The sequence below is a fragment of the Limulus polyphemus genome, unplaced genomic scaffold (genome assembly GCF_000517525.1).
Source record: "Limulus polyphemus unplaced genomic scaffold, Limulus_polyphemus-2.1.2 Scaffold1257, whole genome shotgun sequence".
NCBI classification, from domain to species: domain Eukaryota; kingdom Metazoa; phylum Arthropoda; class Merostomata; order Xiphosura; family Limulidae; genus Limulus; species Limulus polyphemus.
In genome coordinates, this window is record NW_013666867.1 from 304786 (window position 1) to 312879 (window position 8094).

Here is an 8094-nt window from a genome sequence, read left to right on the forward strand (position 1 = left end):
TCTCTCTCTCTCTCTCTTAATATTTATAGTAGGTTAAAAGACATGAGGACAGGAGAGTTGCTCATGTCACCTTCAAAACTGTAGGTAAGTTAATCTTGCATCTTTAATGGGAAAAATTCTAGACTGATAAATTAAGCTTTAGAAAATCATATAGTGAAATATATCATGCACGAAAGCCATCATAAAAATAATAAAATACATAGACAAGAATGGTCCATCTAGGCCATCCCATCCACTACAAATTAATTAATTTAAGACAAAACAACAAAAACTCAAATCCAACCCTTATCATTCAAGTATTTATCAAACCTTCCCTTAAATTTCCTGCTTTTACCACATCTGAAGGAAACACATTCCAAATATCAACTACCCTGTTAGAAAAATATAACTGTTTTTGCTGAAGATAACTCCTACCATGCCAAAAATTTGGTACCCTAGTTCTACCATTCTCACCATTAAGCATGAAAAAACATAATACATTGACACTAGCAATTCCCTTAACCTTAAAACTTCTCAATCACATACCTTATAACTCTTCTTTTTTAAAGAGAAAAGAATATCCTAGATCTTAACATGTTCTCACCTGGCAACCTTTACATTCCAGGCATCATCCTCACAGCCCTCCTCTGAACCCTTCCCAACAATTCATTGTCCTTTCTAAAGTAAGGAGCCCCAGACTGAATACAATACTCCAAAGTGACCAAGCCAGTAAGTGATCTACACAATGAAGTTATAACCTCTTTAGACTTGTATTAAATATTTCTGTAAATACAACCTAAAATCTTATTTGCTCTACCACAAGAAATAACACTATTCAGATGGCTTGAAAGACTGATCAACCAGAACACCATGATGTTTGTCTTCTATAACACTGTTAAAGTTATTCCCATCAAAATTATATCTATAATTCAAATTATGATAACCCACTTGCATTACTTTGCATCTATTATAAATAAAACCTATGTGTCATTTATTTGCTGGACTTGCCAAATGACCAAAGCAGCATCCTCCTCCTCATACCCAAATAACACCCAAGATCTTAATACCTATGTGACTGACTAAAATAAAAAAAGAGCAAAAGATCTTAACACTGAGCCCTGAGGCACCCAAGTTGTGCCATTAATCCACTTTTATTGAACTCCATTTATGACAACACAATGCTTACTTACATCCATTTTTCATTCCAATTAGTCAACTTATCCCAAAAACCTAAAGAGATAATTTTTAATAGACCTTTTACATGGAACCTTGTTCAATGCTCCGTGAAAATCCAGATACACCAAATTTACATCCTTACCCTCTTTTACATAAGCAGTAACTTCTTCAAAGAATTTCAAAATATTAGTAAGAAAAGATTTTCCACTAGTGAAACCAAGTTTACTATCCAGCAAAATTTTAAGCTTTGTTAAATGACTTTGCAAGGAATCTTTTATCAAACTTGCAAAACCTTTTCACACACTGATGTAAGGCTAATAGGGCTATAGTTACCAAGACAATTTTTATCACCTCCCTTGAAAAGGTCACAGACTCAAACAGTTTCCTTCCCCATTATACGACTATGGTAGGTTCATAACCTACCATCAACAGCTGATAACACAGGTCTATTTCATTGTGCCTTGGCAGCCAAGAGCTATTGCTGATATATAGAATCACCAAAGGAAAATCTTATCTTAGTAATCTGTTATCTTTCCTCGAGAATATTATCTATTACCTGGATGAAGGGTGTGGGACTTCAAATAATTACATTTTCAAAACATTCTGATAAGGTGCTACACCAAGGATTAGCTAAGAAAATTACATCAATAGAGGTTGGAGAAAGACTACTTAATTAGACTGTAAGGTGATTGGATCAGAGAAAGCTAAAGGTTTTCTTAAAAAGTCCAGTCTTGTGATTAGTGGAGTACCTCAGGAGACAGGCCTTTGCTCTTTCTTATTTACATTAATTACATTGGTAGGAGCATAATTACTAAATTAGTAAGATTTTCTGATGATGTTAAACTCTTGGGTATCTCTAGCTGTATTGAGGATGTTGAGATACTACAAAATTACTTGCATAAATTGGTAAAATAGACAAATATTTGGCATGTGACTTTTAATTATAATAAGGGCAAAGTATTGCAAGTGGGTTATCATAATTTAGATCGCACATTTAATATAGATGAGAACCAACTAAATAGCAAGACTGTAAAAAAAGATTTTGTGATAGTGGTCACTGGTGGATAAGTCATTCTAGCCATCAAAGCAGTGCTCTGTTGCTAGTTGTAAAGCTAACAGAATTTTAGGGTGTATTTACAAACACAAATTACAAGACAAAAGATGTATCTCTTTATACAAATCAGTAGGCCTCAGTTGAAACACTATGTACAGTTTTGGTCTCCTTATCTAAGACAATATATTGACTTGCCAGAAAGGGTTCAGAAGAGGACTACTAGGATGATTCCCACAGAAGGAAAGTTATCTTACATGGGTAAGTTAAGACCTTGGAAGTTCCTATTCTCCAGTAAGACACTATTGTCTTATAAAACGAGTTACTGTCAGCTGGACAACTAGTGGAATTTGATAATCGATTACGTTCAACTACTTGATTATTCTCACGATACTTGGATAGTTGGAATAATCAAAAACAGTAATAATCAGAAACACTAATTTCAGTTAGTTGCTTATTTTTATGAGTTATGGCACTAATCAACTGAGCTGATGAAATTTAAAAGTAATTAAAGTAATAACGAAAAATCATAATGGCAATATTTTAATTACATGCATATTTTGGCTAATAAAAACAGTAAAAATTAGAAAGAATAACATTCATTAATTGATTATTTTCATGAGATTAACTGCTTTAATCATAATTTTGATTAATCAATTATTTTATGTGAAAACAATTGATGTCATCAATTAATTGCCCAGCTCTTACTAGTAGTTAAGACCAGTTTTACAACTGTTTAAAAGAAGTGATTCCCTGAAATGTAGAAACTGAGTTTAAAATTATGTAAACTGCAGATGTTTTTCTAGAAGTTTCTCTAACTTGAGCATTTTGGATTGAAAATCACAGGAGTGTAGAAATAGCATTTCAGGTCTATCTTTTGTTTCTCACAGGTCACTGCCCAAGAGGTCTTTCATTCAATACCAGAAATCATCAGCTGGGCTGAATAATGAGAGACAAAAGCTTCTTTGATTTTGAATCTGAAATGGACAAATTAAGAATGTGATAAAAAAAAACATTTGCAGTTTATGTGACTTTTATTACCAATTTTAGACCTATTGGTTTCTAATGCTTTTAAAGGGTGGGTTTAAATACTTACTTTTTTCTGAAGGACAAGGCCAGCCTTGAAGACTCAAGTAGTCCCTTACTGTTTGTAGTTTTACAGTTTAGTATTAAATTAATACAGTTTTCTCAAGAGCTAGGAAGATTAATTCTATTTCTACAGCTAAATATGAAAATAAACTGAGCAAAATATTCTTAAAGCTTGGGGTTGCCAAATGTCTCATACATATATATATATATATACTTGTAGAATGATTTGCTTGTCAATGAGGTGCATTGATAGTTATAATTCAAATGCTTTGTAAAATAGTATCTATTTTAATAAACGTTTTCACAAGCTGGCCATGATAACAATCCCCACAACCTCAACAAATTCAGCCTCTTTCACTGAAAACACTTTCTCAACACAAAAGCCTGTCATTTTAACAAATTGCCATAAACTTCTAGTATTAGTACAAAAGAAAAAGAAAAAAAAGTTACTTTCAATTTACCTAGAAGCATTCAAAAATTTATTACACTATCCCTTTTGGTAAAGGAAATCAATCACCACTAATGATACTAAATGCATCTAAATTCACTGGTTTTATAAAAAAGAAACTTTTCCATAGTTTCTACCAGTAGACAATCTATTCTCTTTACAACCTGAAATTTACCACAAAGTCCAGTTCATGATTTCCTCAAATAAATATTTCTGTAAATCTAATACCAGAATCTTCTACTATGAAAGTAATTTCACACAAATTGAGAAAGTACCAGAGCTTACCGAATACAGGCTTAATGCTGATTAATTAATGTTTCATAATGTTGTTTTGAACAATTGGATTTCTCTGGAACTGTGTTAAATATATACAAATCATTGTAGAACTGTGCTGCTATTACAGTACAATTATCATTCAGTTCAAAATTTGATGCACATTCACCTCATAATAAGACAATCAAATATTTGCTCTAGGTGACTGTGAAGAAGAAAATTTAAGGGTAGATGTATGTAATACTAGTCATGCTGTCACTTACAAACCTGTCACTATAGTGGAAACTAAATCACTATAGAATAGATAAAGCACAACTACAGAATGTGATGTTGATTAAACTAACACTGCATGTGCTATTATATCATAAAGGAAACTTTGCCCTACTACTCTCTTCAGTTTTGTTAATTTTGAGAATAGTGTGTGTTTGTATATATATTTTAATTATTAATTTGTCTATGTCGTGGGTTTTAAAAAAACAGACAAGATAATGCATTTTCCAGGGTTTTAGAGGTAAGTGAAGACAGACATGTTAGTCTCTCTTTCATATTTGATAGTTCAGTAGATAGTGAACAGCTTCCTGAGGATTTTTGAGTTACTCTGAAAATTCCTTATAAGCCAATTAGTTTTACTTCTGTAATGGAAATAATTTGATTGGCTAATAAAAAATCTGCAAAATCATTTGATGAAATATGATGTCACACAACACATCTCACTATTGATTCCCTATAAGGAAATCTTATGTTACTAGTCTTTTAACTTTTTTAAAGATATTACTTATGTGGTAAAATGGTACAGACTTGGTTTACTTAAATTTTCATAAGGCTCTTGATAAAGTGCCACATAGAAGATTGACTTTGAAAATCACATCAGTAGGAGTTGTGGAAAGACTTAATAACTGAATTTTTAGTTGGATAAGTGAGAGAAAGCTAAAAAATTGTAGGGCTGTGTTCAAAGGTTTGTTTGCTAGCCAGGAATTTGAAGATTGTTATAAACATTCAGTGGTTCATCAGGTAGCATTCAAACAAGGTCAGATTTCTTTTTTTCTCTTATTAAAAGAAGCTGCTTGGCAATGTCTGAATAGTAATCAGACACACAATGTCACTCATTGATCATCTAACTTAGATAATGTATATATAAATATAATGTATACTGTATATAGCTACACGAATGTTTCATGTAGCATCAAATACATGTGCATAAACAATGTGATTTTTTTTTTTACTTTAGATATAAAACTATTATTATTCTTCTATATAATGTATTTGCAAACCACAAGTGAATATTTTATTTCATTCATATGGTTTATCTGTAAAATAAAAGGGCTTGCGATCAAATATAAACTAGTTATGGTTACATCATTGATAAATTGTGCAAATTAGTACTATTTAAGGTTAGAAACTTCATTCTCTAACATGCACTGAACCTTCAAAAGTCAAGATCTACCCTTCTTTACAGCCCTAAAAAGTTTAGTTAATAATACAGCCCAGTCAGTAAGAGGTCAAAGCTTGGAACTCCACCTTTTCTTATTTGCACTAGAGGCATGGTTGAGTGGGTCATAATTGGTAAAATCTGCCGATGGTATTAAATCTTGGGTATTCCTACGTGTATTTAGGATGTTGATGAGGTACTAGAGAATGATTTGGATCAATTAGTAAGTCAAACCAATAGTTGGCAAGTGACCTTTAATTATAATAAATGAAAGGTATGTATCATAACATATCGCACATGTAATATAGATGGAATCCATTCAACAACAAAACCAAAACAAAAAGACTATCTAGTGGTACATAAATACTCAAGTCACTGACTGAGGCAATGCACTGTTGAAAATAGTAAAGCATGTATAGTTTTAGTACATATTTATAGACATAATGGTTAATAAAAAAAGGTAATTATTTCTATATAGATCACTAGTTAGGCCTCATTTGAAATACTGTGTACAGTTTTGGTCTTCTTATCTAAGAACAAATATTGACTTGTTGGAAAGGATTCAAAGGAGGGCTACTAGGTTGATCCTTGGGATGGGTAATTTTATTAGGAATAGATTATGATATCAAATTAATTTTTCTTTATAAAAGAAGGTTAAGATGTGATCTTATTGAAGTTTACAAGATTATTCGAAGGTAGGTTTATTTTTTACTCTTTTTCTTGGGATGGGTGTGCAAGAGCAGCCAAGAAGGATCATATAGTTTCTTGTTGTATGCAGGTTTTGTGTTAACATTACTCGATCAAGTTTATTCACAGATAAAATGGTGCCTCTCGAAAAGAGAAAGCTCAAATGTCTATCTACTCATGCTATTTATTCAAATAACACTCCTTTCCACAAACTCAAAATTCCTTATGTATAAGATTATTTTCACAAACTGCACTAAATTCCAAACAAACACGAAACATTAAGCATAAAAAAAGAGAGGAATGTAGCAGAAAATCATTATTCTAACTAAAGAAGCTCATTTTGTGATATTTATATTAATAAAAGTAATATTCACATTCAAGGAGTAATAAATTTTATGGTAAACACAACTGTTAAATATATATTCAAACATAAAGCTTGATATTTCTTTGCATATAACAAGTATAATGAACTCATTCATAATTTAGCACCTTAAGATAGCACTGCCCCTTAAAACTGGGCAAATTTACATGCTGAGAAAACACTGTTAAACACTTCTTATAACCTTCAAGTTGAGCACAAAACACAAGTATGATGTTGCAACCTCTGCAAGTACACTTTCAGTCATATATATATAATTAATATGGCAGGGATAAAGAAATACATAACATAAACTGTTTTACCATCATAACTTCACTTAGGAATGAAAAAAAATGTGAAAATTGATATGCATGCTCTTTTTGAACATCCTGATAGCTTGAATTAAAAACTCTGAAAATTTTCTGTAATGTTAATTAGCTATGGGTAATTAATTTCAATTAATGCCTCCATTAGTGGTAATTGTACTCATAACAAGACAATTGATAAAGATTTTTGAATTTTAAAAGATTCAAGCTAAGGAAGAGTGTAATATCAACAAGTATACTAAATTTCATGCTGATATTGGCTTTAATTAATGGTGAAGTCATCATGCTAATAAACTGGTGACCCCAGTGAAAACTGCATTTTGAGAAAATAGCCGTTAAAAGAATAATGAGTTATTTAAGTAGAAAAGAGGTTTAATTTTGATTTAGGTTAAATTTGAAAAATGTGATTTTTGAAATACTGGGGCAGTCTTTAAGGGTCAGTGCTACCTTAAGTAAGGATTAACCAATATGTACCGAGTCAGTGCGAGATAGCACGCTATTCCAACAGTAATGGGGATTTGGAAGAGAAGGCTTGATAATGAGTCATATGACCAATGGCCAAATGATAGTAGTAAAACCTCAAATTCTAATTGTTGCATAATCAATCTAGATATGAATGTTCATGTTCTAGACACTAGGAGTAAAACTGTGAGGATTAATGACATAACACTGAGAACTAGGTAGATGTGTGTGATGTACATACGATGTAATTCTCACTTGCATCAACTGTGAGGGCTAACAAGAACAGCATAACAATTAACATTTAGAGAGTTAAATTTAACTCTTACTCTTCGTAGTATTTTAAAACCTCAGGCCTTTGACAAATTTATTTTTAATGAAGCGTGTAGCCTAATCTTTTCTTCACTCTCTTTTTATATTTATATATAGGTAGATTATTCACTTCAATTTCATATATAAATTATATAATATTGGTTCAAGAAATGGTTTAGAATGTGGTACATAGTGCTTAGTTAGTTAGTGGTGTAAATTGGGATAAGATTTAGTGGTTTAACGGTCAGTCACTGTAAATGTAACAGAATTTTTAAGTTAATATGAAAATAATAAATATCAGATTATCATTTCTTAAAGGCATTTACAACTAAAACTAGTTCACATTTTCAGCCTGCTGAGACCGAGTTTGTAACTTAAATACTCTAGATTCCAAGTGTTTACACAATGCTAAACAGTGATTCTGATTGTGGGATATACACCCCACAGGGGGCAATTTGAAAATGCTACAATAAGAAAAAAATTTCATTTGGGTGTAAAATTTTGGTA

General features: G+C 31.6%; 1 protein-coding gene across 5 annotated transcripts in view; it reads right to left on the bottom strand.

Moving 5' to 3' along the window:
- LOC106462814 (multivesicular body subunit 12B-like) overlaps window positions 1-8094 on the bottom strand; it is an 18923-nt gene that overhangs the window by 10034 nt on the left and 795 nt on the right. Inside the window, exon 2 of one of the 5 annotated variants that reach the window (XM_022390184.1) lies at window positions 584-717. The exons of 2 other annotated variants lie outside the window; for them this stretch is intronic. The gene's annotated coding sequence lies outside the window, so the exon portion shown is untranslated. Of the gene's footprint in view, window positions 1-583; window positions 718-3025; window positions 3184-3298; window positions 3384-8094 lie in introns of those variants that run through there. 2 more of the 5 variants (XM_022390183.1, XM_022390185.1) reach the window with 2 other exon arrangements.